The 18658-nt window shown below is 31.5% G+C and overlaps 1 protein-coding gene across 1 annotated transcript in view; it reads left to right on the top strand.

The window, feature by feature from the left end:
- The first annotated feature begins 2122 nt into the window (after window positions 1-2122).
- The window catches only part of LOC108758432 (elongation of very long chain fatty acids protein AAEL008004), a 60808-nt gene continuing 44272 nt past the window's right edge, over window positions 2123-18658 (top strand). Inside the window, exon 1 of the mRNA XM_018503415.1 lies at window positions 2123-2166. The gene's annotated coding sequence lies outside the window, so the exon portion shown is untranslated. The remainder of the gene's footprint in view (window positions 2167-18658) is intronic.

Raw genomic sequence — 18658 nt, 5'->3', positions numbered from 1 at the left:
ATCCAACTACTTTTTTCTTTTACGTATACACAAGTTCAGAGTTTTAAAAAGAATTATGTGGAACAGTTTACATTTTAAGAATATTATTGCCAAATCTCAGACTATTATTAAACATTATCGTTCGACTGATATAAAAAAGCGACACATTTCACAATTAGCAACTTTTTAGAACAGTATTTGTTAAATTCTGAACTGGAACAACGTATTTTTATTTATAACAGAAATTTTTTATTTTCTATCAGCAATGCCGGTAATAACTCCAATTAGGATGTTCCGATTATTTCAGCACCAACATTTTTTTACGTAATTTAATTAAAAATTGTTTCTTTATAAACAATCATTGTGAACTTGATCGAAAGATAAACAACACTTCTGTCGTTTAACGATAAATTAGGAAAGCTCTATAAATTCTCCAAATTTACAGATATATTATTTTTCCAACAAAAAATATGTCTCTAAAGTTGACTTTTTTTTGTCTTTTCTCAAAATATTTAGTTGCGTCACTTTTCTAACAAACAAATAAAATGTGTCAATATTGAATACATGATTATATTAAAATAATGTTATCGATTCAAAGACGAATCATTTTCAAGAATATATACTCCGCATTACTTTTATAGTATCTATTTTGCCCAGTTTCTAATTATAGTTTACTAGACTCGGGATTCATTTCGCCTCTCGGTGCAACGAGCATGATTGTTTCTCTGTGCACGCGGCAACTGTAATTGCCAGGGAAAATCGGGTTAACGTGGCAACGAGACCGCGACACGAAGTATAGTGTAACGGCGCTCTGCGCTCACCGTAATTATTAGTCGAACAGGAGAGATAATCAGCCGCGAACGTAGGACAAGCGTACTTAACCCGGTTAAACTCTTTCATAATTCGTCGCGCGTCCGCGCGAGTTCAACGAGTTTACGAGGGCGGTTTTTGCGAAGCCCTGTTTGCAGTGGACGCATTTTATGCACACTCTCCGGCACGTTACTGTCCCGATGACACCGCAAATCAATTAGCGAAAGAAGTCCATGGACCATTTTAAATTATTCGAATAAGATATATTCGTAGTTTCATAAATTTAATACATATCATATTTATGGATTTAATAGACATATATATGTATAATTAATATTAATTGAATATATTTATGAGACTCTGAAAGATTAAAAGCGATATTTATTGTCTCGTTCCCCCAGTGAGTATAATATATTTAAAACGTCCTGAGACCAAATTTAATGTGCATTGTCTATTGTCTGTGACAAATATTAATGATAAATTTTAATAAAATTTATTGATCATTCAGCAATATTGAATTACCCATTGATATGTATTCGAGTCACAAATATTGCTACTAAACAATATTTAAACTTTTTAGAGAGAGAAAGAAATATTTTTATATATTTGTAAATATTGTATAATTCACTCATTATTATTTCGTAAATTAACTTTTAAAAGACTTTAGGTATTACTTAAATAGTGCTGCCTAACGAACTATAACTTAATAATTTCACAGCGCTGGTCCATCTGTCTGTCCATCCAATTGTCCGTTTGCATGATTTCTTAAGAACGGCTTAACTTTTTCAAATTCTGTGTTTTAAAATAAATAACCACGAGGAATCTTGGCTCCATCAAAACGAAATATGGATTAAATCATAAAAAGGTAAAAAATCAAGATTTTCAATAATACAATAAGGACAAATCAAAATAGTTTATAAAATATTAATTTTAAAAAATTATAATGTGTATCAAATTTTAACATTTTTAATGAAGTTATTCCAATAATTACAGGTCTTTTGCTGCACTACTTCATATCCGCTTTATTATTGGTATAATATGTGTGCTAAACAATTATAAATCAAAATCAGAGCGACGAGAATAAATTAATTAATAGAAACAATTCTATTTTCGGTCAAAGCGGAGCTCAGTGCTTAATTCTTGAACGGCACACATGAATCTTTCGTGTCCATGCTATTTCTAATAGTTCTTATTTCTCATATACCTGTGCACGTTGCCCTATGCCCCCCCCCCCCCCACGGGAAAAATCTTTGTGATGGGGGGAATATAGGGAAACAACAGCGAGAGGGAATCTCTATGTGTAGTCGAGCAGCACAGTCGCGTGAGTCGAAGAATCGAGAGACCCATATTTATATTCGGAAGGTGCTTTTTTCACAAGTAAGAGAATTTAGTTATTTTGCTATTTTTGTATTAAGTAGGCTTATTTTATTACGTCTATATTTTTTTGCTGTATTCACTGCGGGAAGCCGATATGCGAAGTCCACGGATCACCGATATGCAGCGAATGTATACCATAAAAAATTTAATATTCTGTAATCACTTTTTTAATATTTCTGTTTGCATTAAAAATAATTATTTCTATACTTTATAATAAAATTAAAAACTGTTTTTTCTTCAAAAATACTCTATTTGTCCACATTAAAAAATGACATATTCAGATGCTCAAATAATTGCACTTTTTTGCATCTGGCTCGTGTAATATTTTTTTGTAAATTATGATATCTGTACAAAAATATCCTACAATGATTTTTTTTGTACATATATAGCAAAGTTACAATATTTATATCAAAACTAAATTATTTTCTTTTTTTGGTGCAGAAAGTAATATTCATAATTTTTCTAAACATTTTTTCCAATGTTTGCATAGTATAATAATTTAGTAGAGATCTTAAGAATATGTGTAAATTTTTACAGAATTTTTCGAGCACTTTAAGAGTCTTAAAATCGAGTTGGACACGAATGACCCATGTATGCCATCCAAAGATACCGAAAATATGTGTATTGTTCGAAGGTTAATAATACTAAATTTTTATAAATATATTATTTCAATTTTATGAACTCTGCGTTCTAATAAAATTTGTCGGACTTGTACTTCTTGTGTGCTAAATTATTATACATTATACAAGTCTGAAATCTTTTGAACGTTGCTTTTCACGTTGTATAAATACGGATACAGATTGGATCGTAACGTAACTCACCGCATTTCGACCTATTTATCGAGCCTATATAGAGAAAATGTACGATCGACTCTGATTGTTCGAAAATCGAGTTAACGTACTGCCGACAGAGCAGCAGTGTATGACCCCATATGTACGTCGAAATAATAAAACGGTCATGAAACAATCAGCTACTGTAACGATCAACGATGCGGCGGTGCGTTGCCGTTGTTTCCAATCATTATCGGCTGTCCGCATCGGGCGTTTCAGCGATCGGCTAATTTCGGGAGTAACGCGGGTCTCTCAACTCAATTTCGTCGCCCGGAAATCAGTTCCCTCCGAGCTTTCTCTAGGCAAGTCGCCCAACGCGATCTCATAAAACTTTAAATTACGCATTAGCAAATGTAGCATGACCCGATCTCGAAAGTACGATCGCTCGACTGAATATTTAATTCCGACGAAATAAAACTGTGTTGAAAGGCACGTGACGTGGGTCGATAAACACGTAATATGTATCCCCCTATACGCGCAATTCAATAATTTTTTACAATATTAACCCTTACCGTACTAATATGGGTAACTAGTGACCGAACGATTCCTGCTCGTGCAAGTTTTTTTGAGTCTTTCGGTAATTATAAATTATACTACATTTTATTATTTTCCAAAATAAAGAGTCAATATTTATTCTAGAAAGTTGAAAGTATGTTGGTGAATTTTTAGAGATTTTTTGAATTATTTTGAAGAGGTAAAAAAACGAAGAGATTTGAAGTGACCCTTGATGGTATGGATGAGGCACCAAATTGTAGATGGTACGGTAAGGGTTAATTGATAACGATAGGTAATTTCAAATACTATATGTTCAAATATCATATTTCGCGCATATAAAACAAATTTCAAAAATGATAAACAGAATATGTTTATCGTATGTGCATAAAAGAACTCTGAGAAGAATGTTTTGGTTGTACCAACAAGAAAGTACAAACAAAACGAATTCTGATCACATAAATCAGATTTCTGGTTACATAATTCAATTTCTATAGTTATCTCGACTAGAATGTCTGACAGATTTGATTACGAGTGTCTGATTTATATTTTTCTAGTTGAACCCCCCTACCAAAAAGGTACAAATTAGAATTCCAATTAAATGCAACAAAACTTTTTTTAGCGAACGTTTCACACAAACGTTCGTTCAGAATATGATGATATCTATAGATCTTTTGCAATGCTGCAATGAGAACAATTTCCGATTGAAAATGAATGAATCAATAAGATCCTGATAATATCAATCAGAATTCCGATTATCATAATTGGGCATCGGGTTATCGCAACTTACGAAAATAACCAAAAAATTCTGATTCTATCTATTTTTCAATCAGACATTTTTCTAAGTGTGCTATTTCTCTTTTTTTAATAAAATTAAATTTTTAATGAGTTAAATATTTAATAATAGATTAACTATTAATCCTTTAATCACAATTATGTAGAATTAAAAATTTTTTTAATGGAGTAAATATATTTTTTAAATGATTCTCTTATTTTAAAAGTTTAAAGTTTCGGAAGATTGCAAAGAGTTCATACAAATTGCGTGTCGATATTTACCGCTACAAATTTATATTGCACGTAACATATACTGCAGATTTTCAGTACTGACAGTAAAAATCGGAATGCAGCCACAGTCTGCATTGCGATAAGTTTTAACCGATTTAATGATGCTTAAATAAGAATATCAATAATCTTCGAGTGCGGAGTACGATTTGCACGAAAGAAAATCAATGTGGTCGTCAAACGTAACGTCATGCCGCGACAGTGGCTTCGTTGTTACATAAACCAAAATTGACTCAGCCGGCCCATCATGAAAACACAAAGCGGTCGTGCGCTCTTGCGTTCGCGAGCGCCACGCGACTCTTCCGTTTCATGAATTTTTCATCACGATCGGAATTTAAGATTTTTCCTCGCGGCATGCCTGAGCCCAGAACCCAGAGTCGAACGAGAATCGTGCGGGAATCAAAGGTACGTGGAGCTCGAAGGAGAAGCCTTGACCTGGATCGCGATGTACAAGAAGGCGAGTTTCTCTACCCTGAGTTAGCTCGGGTCGACGGTGGTGCGATGGAAAGGACGCCAAGTAAAGGCGATAAAGGAATGAAACGGAGAAAGAGGAGAAAGGGCCGAGGAGATTCTAGGCGTACGAGATTATGTAAATTGGCCCGGCTCGTACTCGAACCGCGGTAAAGACGCATTTTCGAGGTAAGTTGGTAGACGTCGAAAAGTGTCGTGCGATAGCTCGTAAGGGCACGTATGTGAAGAACCTAGAATGCTTTGGAAAATATTCTCTCGGTGGTTATTCAGGTCCATAGCCACGTCGATGAAGGGTCTACTCTTTGTCATTCTGCGATGATATTTTGGTGCATGGATTTGACTTGCTTATTTTTTGTTTATTAAAACTTATCGATTATTTTACAAGATTTTATATGAAAGAAAGATTTTGCTGAAGTATCTACAAATTTAATTAGATACAGATCGGAAAACTTTTTTGAACTATCAAAATATTATGTAAAAATTTCAAACAATGATAAGCATGATAAGCAATGTTGTAAAACATTTTGATATACTTGCAACATTCTTGCAATTTAAGCTTCCTTCATATAATTATTTTTATAATCTAATAAAATAATATTTTTAGTATCCAGCTAAAATTTTGGATGCTTTAGATACAACAGATTTATTCTTTCTATGTAGAGTTAAAAAATAATAAATAAACAAATATTTTTGTTATTTATAAAGTAAAAAATTATTTTGTACAACTAAATGTTATGTAAAATATTTAATATAAAAATATTTGGTTGCTGTTAAAAAATGCATTAACTAAACAGTATTGCTAATTGTAAGTTTTTTCCTAGTGTATTAGATGTTAAACTTAATTCCTGCCGTTTTTCGTCTCCAAAATTGATTTGTTTCGAAGGGAAATATCTTAATCAAAGTATTATTAATAAAGTATTATTAATTAGTAATAAAGTAGAAAAAAGGAAATTACTTTGATTGAGGTATTCATTCATCTTCCCTTCGAAACAAATCAATTTTGGAGACGAAAAATGGCAGGAATTAAGTTACAATATATTTTAGAAATAATTACGGAGTTGTTCATATAGACAGCTGGATTCAACTCTAACAATTTCTGACAAAACATCGAGATAACACAAAAGCATCGGAATCTTTTCGAAAACAAAAATCCTTCCGCATTTGCCACAATCGCACTGTATTCCGCAAAACTATATACGGGGTTATTCACGAGGCAAGTTTCGCGGGAAACCGAACTCGCGTGACACACTTGCGAGGTTTTTGGGATAATTCTTGTAGGAACTTCAACAAACGCCACCGTAAAACACCATTTAAGCCCTCCCGGTGATCTCCGGCGTGACCACGGCTGCAGCTAAAGTGGAAAAAGGGTTGGTCCAGCAGCCTGAGAGTGTAAAGGACGATTTTAGTCATCTTGCATCCACGTTGGTACACCACAGCAATATCGCTTCTTTCTCCTTCCCATAATTTACGAGACGTGTCTAAGTATCCTGCGTATTCCGTTCTCGCGCAATTGTCCTACTTTCTCAGAGAATTTTTCTCAGTAACGATATACGCCATCCAGTCATGCTAGTTTGAATTATTGCTCTTTTATATTGATTTAAAGGATTTAAGGAACGTAAAGTTTTACACAACTACGTATAAATTAAATTAGCTATTCGATGAGAAAAACGAAGTAATTCAGAGATCACATTTTCGAAACTACGTCATGCATATTTATTTAATTATTCGGAAATTTATTTTAGTGTTTTATGTTAGTGAACATTATTCTAAGTCAATCTTTATTAGAAACGTTTTTAAAAGTTTAATATTTTAATTATTCTAATCATTAAATATTTAGTTAATTCTGCAAAAAATATCAAATAATCTTCTAAATTTTGTAAGCTTTTTAAATGTCGATATTAATGTCTACTGCTTATAAATAAATACTCATCACACATCTCAAAATAAAATATTTTGTATATAGTGCAAAAGAATACCCAGCGTAATTATTCTTTCATTTTGCTTTAATACTAAATTCACCAGAAAAATGTTTCCCTTTCCTTTTAAGCAAGGAAGAATCGTAAAAAGGCACGCTTATGCATTGTTTCTAAAGGATTATGGGAAATTTAATCTGCTCTATTGTTTCATCTTCCGACTTCCTTTATATTATTCTTTCTACTTTAACTTTGCTATCTTTGTTCTAGCCGGAACATTTTAATGCCTTTCTAGCAAAATTTATTGTTGATTTTTATATTACTTACAGAGCATTGCCTGAACATTATTTACTATATTTTATAAAGACTCTGTATTATGTGGTAATTTGAGCGAATTTTATAATCAGGAAAGTCAGATCATAAATTTTAATCGTAAATTATTAGATTGTTATGAATAAGTAAAATAAGTTAAAGATTAATCAAATACGGTTGAAATTAAATCTTGATGCCTAATTTAGATATAAAATTTTATATATCCTTTAATTATATAAACGCTAATTACTGTCAGATTTAAAAGGCAATCAAACTGAAGCTGAAAAATAATAAAAACATTACAAATTTAATTGATCATTAATTTAATAATATTGCATATTTTTTCACAATAAGTTCTTTACAGTATTTTAAGATACTTATTTACATCATTATTAAATTTATAATTAATTTAATTTATGATATTGTTATTTCAGGATTCAGTTTATGCTTGTGACAATAATCATAAAATCCGACAATAATCGACGCGCAGTTCGTATAATTGGAGAGAAGATGTATAATATTTTATATAAAATTAACATATTAAAATATTAAATGTGTACATAAAAGTTTACACATAAATATTATTAGGCACCAAGATCCAGCCACGATCATGTTTGGCCTATCTTTACTTATTCAGAGGCTTCTAGATATTCATATATTAGCTCGCAATTCATCTATTGTTCCTACAAACAACGGCGCGCGTAAAATAGTTCCGTCTATTTTGACGAAACTCGTACGTTTAAGCCAATTGCATGCATTTAAGCTCGAAGTAAGAGCGTAAATTTGACCGAGAAATGTCACCGCATTCTCCAGTCTTCTTTCGCGCACGAATTCGTCCGCATTACGTTTAATAATTCAACGAATTCCGACCAAACATTAAGCTGTCCACGACACGTCCTCTCGATCTCCCATGTAGTCGTATCGAGCGTGGGCGACGAGAGTAGCACCGACGATGCAGGCATTTTAGAGGGAGCGAGACGCGAGATCATCGCGTCGAAATTGCTTTTGAATTATGCGTCGCGGTTAATGCAGCACGCTACCGCATTTAAAACATAATCGCAAACGAGGAGAGTATCATCAGTCTTTGCATTTAACCGTCCGCAGAAACTTCGTTCTATCCCGCGCACATTGTTGTGTCCAAGTTTAAAGAGAAAAAAAACGAGTAAGGTGCGAGAAAAAGGAGAAAAGATGAAACGGATTGAAAATGCCGACTTATCAATAAATCCACCGCGAGAACTTCATCGTCAAAAGAAAATATCTTTCCTTAGAACAGACGGATAACTGAAATACCTAATTTTGTTGGATAAAGAGATAGAAACGAACAGATAATCTGAGAAAAGGGAGATCGGGAGGAAAGCGCAAATCAAAATACATAAGACGGAACGAAAGTCATGAAATTAATTTCTGATTGAGGAGAATTACATGCTTTTTGTTATACAAATTAACATTGTAAAATAAAAGTTATTGTATGTACACGAAAAGAACGATTTTGCTGAAAGATCGAAAATTTTGCTGCATATACAGATTCGAAAATAATTTTGTTGAACCATTAAAATATTCGTGTTTCATTGAAAACTCAAGCTTCTTGCTAGAATATCAAAATTTTTTGCAGACGAACTTGCTCATCATTTTTTAGTTCCCAATATAATTATTTTGACGATTCAACAAAATTATTTTCAAATCTGTAGTCAGTAAAATTTTAGATCTAGATCTTTCGGCAAAATCATTCTTTTTTCACGAAAAATACAATTTAGCTGAAGTCTTTAAAAATTTAGATACAATTTTGTTGGAATAGCAAAACAATTATATAGGATAATCAAATTGATTGTTAAAATATTAAAACGTTTTACAACATTGCTTATGCATGAATTACTTACATAATTATTTTGGTGATCCAATAAATTATTTTTAGATAATTATATTATTTTTATTATTTTTAGATTATTTTTATCTATCTTAATTGTTTACCTTCAGCAAAATCGTTCTTTTTATATGGAAAGAGCAATTCTGCTAAAATATTAAAAAATTTCATTAGATACAGATCTGAAAATATAGTTTTGTTGGACTATCAAAAAATATAGTAGTTCAAATTAGTTACTAAAATGTTAAAGCTCATATTTGAGTTTTCTACATTGTTATTTTAATGGTCCAATAAAATTATATATATATTTTCAAATCTGTGTATCGATCAAAATTTTAGATTTATCAACAACATTTTTTGTATATATTCCGTGTATAATTTCTTCGCGTATGAGGCTGAAGAAGATATTGTTATGTCATAATATTATTACACCGTCGCTACGAACATTTGAAGTGCTTGAAGTAGGAAATCTTAGACTAGAACTTCGAATGTCTCCGATCTACTCCGGCACCCTGAACGCTTCAATTACGAAACACAAGCACTTCGGCAGGACGGCTCGCTTCAGCGGTGTTGAATTGTCGGCTTGAAACGAGTCGCGAGAACGATAAGAATCGGGAGTGGCAGTTCTCCGGTAACGTGCTCAAGTCGAGGAGTATTGTTCCTTATCGCGCCGCGAATCGCACGAAGCATAGTTCTGGAGCATATAAGGTGACGTATGCACGATTGGCACGTTTGATATCGATCTATGCGTTACGAAACGCGCGGCGCGTTAAAGAAACGGCAAAACAGCCACCGCATCCGCCGTTCGTTCGAGGACACCGTTACCAGAAGCGCGCTCACCAACGAAGTATAATCCAATCTCACGCGGAAATTTAATAAACCGAGCAGGGATGGATTGCACTCACGTTAGCAAATAGAGTTATAATCGAACGAAAAGAACGAGACGCACGCACTTGCATTGCGACATCGCGTATCTGTTCAAATAAAAAATAAAAAAATTAAAAAAATAGAAAAAACGCACGTAAGGGAGTTACATGCGAAAAATTAGACGCGTCCTGAAGCGCACATCGACGACGAAGCTCACTGCTCGGTGGTCATATCAATAATTCTAAACGCGTCGCTTTTTCGGTAGAATATTTATCCGCGGTCGTGCTATCGATCGTGAGAAAACGGGAGCGTATGCAATTTAAATGATATCGTTTCTCGGATCATAAATATACCTAGATTGACGGGTTGATATTTGTGACGGGAGGAAAAATTGAAAATACGAAATACCGGTTTTCTCTGATGTTTGCTGGTAAGGAAAATACGTCATTTTTTTTCATGTTCTTTAAACAGATAAACTTGCTCCTCCCGCGTGCATCAGTAATTATGAAATATAAACATAGTTAATGCTTGCTTCGGTACTGCTGAATAATTAAGTCAAGTCCATCAAGAAAGTAGAAAATAAGATGTCTCTTAATAAGACAAGAGTTTTTACTGCTCGGCTGACTTTGTGTCCTCTGATTTCTACGAAATTCTTCAGGGGAAATCAACGAATTATTTAACACATTATTATTAAGCATAAAAAATAAGCTCTTATTATTAACACACAGGGATTAAAAAAGACAGTTTACTTTTAAAGACTTTTCAAATACACACACACAAACGTCTGATTCTTTATTTAAGAACATTTTACTGTCTTAATTATTTTAATTGGCTCTATGTTACATCAAAAAGTCGAAAGAAATAAGATAAGACATTAATGTTAAAATTCGAAAGACTTAATACTATCGTGCGTTAACGAAGCTTTCAATTGAGCGAAATTAATTATTTTAATTATTATCATAAACGATGCTAATGGTTTGATAAAACGGAGCTTAAAATATGCGACAGTAATCTTTCTAAAATTAATCTAAAATGTAAGAGACAATTTCTCGGCGTACATTTATTTTATATAACACGCTGCGAATAATTCGTGGAAGCACACGAAGTTCGTTGTTTACCTTGATGTACAGCATACTGCTGTGTACATACAGCGTTTTTGTTGTCGGTCGTGCGTCGACACGCGGATCGTCTCGTAGATCGTTTGTGGTAATATTACCTTTCGGAGTTGAGCAGATAGGTCTCTTGAACTTATTCAATTATAAATCTCTTTGTCAAAAATGTCAAACAATTCAATTTTCTTTATATTACATCTGCAAATTTCGATTATTCTTATACAGTGAGAGCAAAAAGTATTTGTACAAGGAAATTTTTTATAAAAAGTCTTATTTCTAAAAAATAAACATTAATTAGCAATTTTATACGATGAACATATTCTGTTCTAATATAAACAAACGAGCTTCGCATATATTCCTGATTCTAGAAGCTAAATTTCTCGACTGCACGAATACTTTTTGAGCATCCAAACAATAGAATTTTTAATTTTCGCTTATTTTTCAGATGATATATTTTCTATAATTAATACACATCTTTTTGGTACATATAATTTTAAGAAACATACAGTCTATTTTATTCTTTATGAATAAATTGTTAATTACCTAACAAGAAATGAACGTCAATTAAACGTCGAACCGACATCGAACTGGTGTTGAAATCGTATCGATATCGATTCGACATCAATTCAATGACTCATTTCTCGCTGAATAATATTTACTTTTTAAAAAAATAAGGTTTTTTAAAAAATATCTTCTCCATACGAATACTTTTTACACTCACTGTATATATTGAAAGATATTTATATAGTCGACAACGCTGTACTCTCACTCGCCCTTAGTGATCCACATTTTGTTTGAATTTGGAGAGTTCGTAAGAAGATTACAGTTTCAAATAATATTTATATAGTATTCTTTTTTTATATATATAGTCAAGTTATATTTCTTGAAGTTAATTAGTACCTTTTAATTAATATAAACTAATTGTAGGTAGATCATACATAGCGTCAGTAACTATGTTACAGATTTTGGCATTAACTTTGAAAAGTTAAGAATATAAAAATTAAGAAAAATTTGTAAAAAATAATAGATTTTTTCATATTGTATTTGAAAATAATACAGAAAGTTTGGCGGCAATTTAGAATCTAAATAAAAAATTATTTCCATAAAAAGTAGATACATTTTTTATAATTAAAGTCAAATGAAAAAAATTTCATTTAACTATAAAATTGTATTAAAAATATTTATATACATATTATTATATAAATATTGATTTTATTGAACTATTTCATATACATATAACATTTATTTTTACATTTATACAAAAACATTTTATACTTGATATTTACATCCTTAATGAGATATCAAGCGGTTTTGTTTTTTACCATTGTAATAATTAATAGCTATTGGCTAGTGCGACTGATTTGTTTTTTTAACGAACGGCTCGTAAGCGTAACGAGACGGTCGTAGTTTATTCCAATGTATTTACAATTCAGCATACCGAATTTACAATTCGTCTATTTGCGACTCGAAACTTGATGCATTTACATCGCGAAAAATTCATAGCTCGTAAACGACTGCAAACTAAAAAGACACAACTAAAAACTTTTTATTGCACTCGTACGTTTGCTTTCGTTCAATTCTTGAATGTATTTTTCGTACGCATTATTTTTTTTAAATATTCTTCTCTCTGTATACTCTCACACACGAGACGATCCGCCTGAACGTGCGCCGAGCGCATTGATTTCGCGACGCACACGTAAAGTTTACCTTTCACCTGTAAACCCGTGGAATTTCATTGTTGCCGGTCGCCGCTACGGTAAAGGACCTTCGTTATCGCTGTGCGATCTGGATCCCTCGTTCATCCGTGATTGAGAATTTTACATATGTGTGCTGCTCGCCGGCCTGTGTCGGAAAGAGAGAGGCATCGAGAAGCCATCTACGCGAAATTAAACGATAAATCAGTAAATCGTTTCGCAGTGAAGTGATTAGTGCCGGCAGTAAAGTCACTCGAGAGTTCGAGAGGGTGACCGAGAGGGTGGGAGGCGGAGTGGAGAGCCAACTCGAATTCCGTTCATAGGGCATAGGGTCGTAACGGGAATATAGCTCGCGCTCTTCCTCGTTCCCGCTTCTGGTCGCTTTTCCGCACGCACGCTCTCGACGGGGAGCCGACTAAAGAAGAAAAGAGAAAGAAAGAGCGAAAGAGAAAGAGAAAAAGAAAGGGAAGCTAAATCCGCACTTTTAAAGGGCGATACGCGGCATTTCCAGCGATCCTCCTTGCCCTGACATGTATCGATTTTCGACTTCGCTCGTACAATCGGCAACATATTGTGAGGTAATTTGCACCCCGGGGGGTTACCCATGGAGGGTCACTCAGCCGCAAAAACTCACCGACACGTGAAATGAAAATTTATTCTCGTTATCCGCGCCAGGGTGATCCTCTGGGTGGTCTTGATTACAAATAAATCCGCCAGCTGCCACTTTGACGGTTCTTTCTTTGAGTTTGTTGCGAGGTTTTTCCGGTGAACGACACGTAACGGGGTGTGTGCTGCTCTCCCCTCGATACCATTCTTGGTCGCGAGAGGAAGTTTCACTATCCGTATGTTTAGTATTCATTCGATCCGCTCAATTAATTGGAAATCCATTTATTATCCGCACCATTTATTATTGGTCTCGTTTCGCCTTTTACTCTTTAGCCGAAATTAGTCCCTTTTTTTTGTAGGATTAGCATAATTGATTTAAATCATTAGTTTAATCAACAAAATGTAAAAAATCCCGTTTATCCGTGGCATTACATGTTACGTTGCGAATGTGGTAATAAATATATACTCATGTATCGGGTAAATTGGTATGAGAACGAAATTTAACCAAAAATCTCAATTCACACACAACACACACACATACGAGAGCTCCACCCACGCTTAAAATAAACTTTCGTTGCGAACTCTCCGTTTTTTACAAGAAACATAATAAAAACGAATCTCCGTTCTATCTGCTGAATAAAGATATGGTATATTTTATAAACGATAAAAAAATAATTAATTTTAAATAAATTAAAATGCATAAATGATACCTGCTTTCTTTTATATATTATGTCTTCCCTCCTATTTTTATTGTAATATTTATACGACTTTCGCGATTCAACGTAGAATAGGAAACAATGAAAATAATCTCGATTACAATATATACAAATGTAAAAATTAAATTAAATTCGGGCTAAATTTACAATAAAATTATTATCATGTGGCTTGCAAAAACAGACGTTAAAATTAAAACGCTTGATAAAATAGAGTAAGCTTGAATAATATCATATCAATTCCTATCCTCTTACTGATTTTCAATTTTTCATTTATATTTTTCGTTCTATTTTATTATTCACGTCACAGAGCATTTCATATTATAAACGAGGTGGAAGAAAATTGGAATGTTTTACCAACTCCGACAACCAAAATATACGTAATAATCATGCAAGAATTATTTTTGTGTATTGTTTCCTTCCGAATAACTTGTTAAAAAAATTAATTGTAGGTTAATTTTACAAAATAATTTCCTATATTAAATTTAAAGCACAATATAATTATTGATTAATTGAAAGAGTTCATGAATTTAAGAAACAAAATTATAGTCACTGACAGGGTCAATATATCAGTATTGAAATTGCCGATAGTATTAAGGGGATCCTAAAGTGAAGCCCGAACTCCGATGAGATCGCTATTTTACCGATAAAATTCGACACATCGACATATCTTTGTAGGATGTTTTCCAGCAAGGACACAATCAAACACAGTGTAACATAATGAATCATTACATCCTTGTTGTTTGCCTACGTTCAACAAGGATGAAATGATTTACTGTGTTACACAGTGCCTGATTGTGCCCTTACTGGAAAGCACCCATATACTACACATCAATATCGCACTCACACGCGCGTATATACAAATTTTCTAACTAACTAATCTTTCGTATTAAGTATCTAAACCTTATTAAATTTCAAGTACTCAACATTGATTGGTTATGTAATCTCTAGTCCAAACCAAAATTGTTTTATACGTATGAAGTATAAAACTCGTATATAAAGCAAATATTATTACGAGTCGACGTTAAAAGTCGGTAACAAAACTGTAATTTTTCAACTTTTTTTCATTTTTGCCATACAGTCGACCGGTTTAGACTACATTATCATTTATACTTTAATTATGGAGAAGGATTTTTTAATCTGTAAAGGCAGTTAGAAAAATACTTGTTTGAAAAAATTGATAAAACAGATTCACTTTAGAATCTCCTTAAGTTACAAATTTTTCTTTATTTTAAAACCATTTTGTCTGTTAACCAATCTCGCTGCATCGTCACGATTTCGAACATTTCTCGACTAAAAAATAGCGTTTATATTCCTACGATCGGATACCGCCTAGGGATAGCATTCGACGTATCCATAAACTTTTTACGACACCTTTTCCGACACAAAATGGCTCGGAAATCACGTATCATATTTTGTGAGCGATGCCCCGTGAGATAACAGATAAAATCTTCGTATTTTTATGTGTAATGTGCTTTATATATAAATGTTCTATAAGAATGAAACTCAAAAGTTCTATTGACATCATCATCTATCGAAATCAAATGTAGCATACATGATGATGTATATGTTGAAATAATAGTCAAAATTAAAAAAAATTAATTAGTATGAATTTAAATGCCATTGAATTGAATTTAAAAAAATTTTAATATGGTTCCAATAAAATCAAATGTAAAGTGGTTAACTTATTTTAATGATTTAAAAAAAAACAAAGTTAATATTTAGAGTAGAAATGAAAACAAAACTTTTCTGTCTTGTACCTAAAATATATTTTTCTAAAGTAAAATACGCAATTCTTTCTTATACATTGAAAAATATTATATTTACATGTAATCTACATATATATACGTATAGAAGTATCGCACACTTCTATGCAGTTTTTTCCACTTACTCCATAATGTACATATATGGATATACCATGGTGGAGTAGAAATATTTTCTTTCTTTCTCTTCCTTTAAAATTAAATTTTATCTTACATCACAATAAAAATTGAAAATTTGTTGTCCTTTTTCAACAGAAATTAAAAAATTATTTATAGCATAAGTCTTGAAATAACAATAATGCACGCAGCAACATATCCTTCCACTTTCTTTCTTTTTTTTTGATAATCTAGGCTTTAAACACATCAAAATATTTTTAACATTTAACATGTCTCTTTCGTACTTCCGAGCTACATAGATCTCTGATGGTTAAGAGTTGGCAGGAAATCGATATCTAATCTCTATTTCAAGAGTGTCATTCCTCTTGAATGGATTCCAGACAAACTTCGAATATTTGCTAAACATTAATTAACATTTAACATGCCCTTTTACTATTTTAATGATTAACAGTTCACGGTAAAAACAAAACCATTATAGTTATATCAGTCATCACATATAGGTGTATAAAAAGTTAAAAAAATTGTTTTTATGAAACATTTCTATTTAAAAAACATTTCTATTTAAAAAAAAAGGAATTTAAGCATAAATTTTAAAACCCTTTTTAAGAAAATATAATTCTTGGCAAACTGATTTTCAACATCAATTTTCATCGATATGTACATCACGTAACAAATAAAATTTTGCTGAACTGCATTGACCTAGTTGATTAAAAATTTATCGAAAACAACAGGTCACTCAAATTGCCTACGAATACTTCATCCAATAAAAGCGATAAAAAATATATTGAGGGAAAAATACCAAATATGGAGTAGACACACCATTTACATTTTATTTTATAAAACATTTGTTTTTTTAATTTAACCGTTGAATATTTGTTTATTTGAAATTGTTGTATCATCTATATATGTGAAAAATGTTTATTGGATTTGAAAGATATATGTTGGTAAAATATACAAAATTCTATAAAAATATCAAATATCAAAAATATTAAAAATTAACAAATTTATACCTGAAAAAAAGAATTCGAACATAAAATATTTTATAAAATTATATAATACATATTATACATAAAATTATAAGTTTTATAGTTTTCGTTATGTATTAAAATATTACGTTGTTATAAAATAAGTTATAAATTTTAATCGGCATTAAAGATAATATGAACATTAAAACGTGAATATTAAACATTATTTCGAAATTTTGTAACTGAACTAAACATAAAAGATATCTTCACAGAACGTAATCTGTACAATAACAAAAATAGCCAGGACATCTTTTAGTATTAGTAAATTTTCATTTGAACTAGTTTAGTAACATCTGATATAGTACCGTACAAGTTCTGTTTATAAAATATCATAATATTTTATGTTAACAATGTGTCCCACATTTGATGTTTTTATTTTGCGTTGCTGTGGCACAATTTGTAAGAATTATTTATTTGTAAGAATTATTTCGCTAGAGCCTATAGATCCCATATTATGATGAATATAATTGTATGAAAAATATTTAGGCTTTCTGGCATTGTTTATCGTCAACATCATTAATTAACAATGAGGTAAAATTAGCGCGAATATAATTATACAATTAATTATATTGCAACGGTCATATGAACTCCTAACTTTAGATAAAAATATAGATAATCTTTAGTATATAAGTAATAAATCAGTCAAAATATATTTATGCAGAATGAAGAGTTTAAACGAATAATCGAAAAATTCACATTGCTATCGAAAATATAAAATGTACTGAATATATTTAAAAACAATTTTAAAAAATATAACATACAATGTTCTAGATTTTTAGAATTTAAACAATCGATAAACTTAGTTAGAAGAGAAAATTTATTTTATATTTTCGATAGAAAACGAGATTAACTCTATTCCGTTTCAAGTTTAATTCTGCATATTATCGTAACTTTATGTAAGATAGACGCATTAGTAAATGAATTTATTTATGTGTATAAAACATATAAATTTATAATTAAAAAATTATAGTTTGCTCACACAAGAATCATATAAACAGATAAAAGTAAAATAAAATATGTTCTATTTTTTGTTTTATTTTATTTTTTAAGATATTATATATGCGAACAAGTTTTTTTAGTTATTATATAACTTAAATCAGTTATTTATTGGAATTAGTATTGATTTTATCAATTACTTCAAAATCTTTCTTGCGTTATTTTCGTCATTTTGTACAAATATATCTTTTTAGAAATTATCTAAAAATAAATAAATAGTTAACTTTAATTTAACTCAATCACCGATGCGTCTACCGTAATATATAATACTTTTTAAACATCGGAAGCGATATGAATGGCAGAAGTCTACCCAGAAGAGTAAGACTTATATTGGTCAAAGCCATAACAGTTGCCTCTACAACTTTGCACCCTGTAGACAATAATACACCGTGTATAACAATACACACAACATACAAACATGTATGCGAAGCAGTCAAATCCTAAATTAGGAACGATATCTTTCGATATGATAATAACTATCGAGATATTTGATACAGCTCAGCGTTGTGCGATATAAATAAATATAATCAAATACAAATATTCTAGAATAATAATAAACTAGACTAATATATAAATATTGTATAAAATATAAAATTACATTGTTGCGTTATATTTAGTATTTTTTAGAACATCAGTTATTTATCGGATCAGTCTATTT

The sequence above is a fragment of the Trachymyrmex cornetzi genome, unplaced genomic scaffold (assembly GCF_001594075.2).
Source record: "Trachymyrmex cornetzi isolate Tcor2-1 unplaced genomic scaffold, Tcor1.1 scaffold156, whole genome shotgun sequence".
Lineage (NCBI taxonomy): Eukaryota > Metazoa > Arthropoda > Insecta > Hymenoptera > Formicidae > Trachymyrmex > Trachymyrmex cornetzi.
The sequence above is the reverse complement of the archived record's forward strand: the minus strand, read 5'-3'. Positions and strand labels throughout refer to the sequence as shown.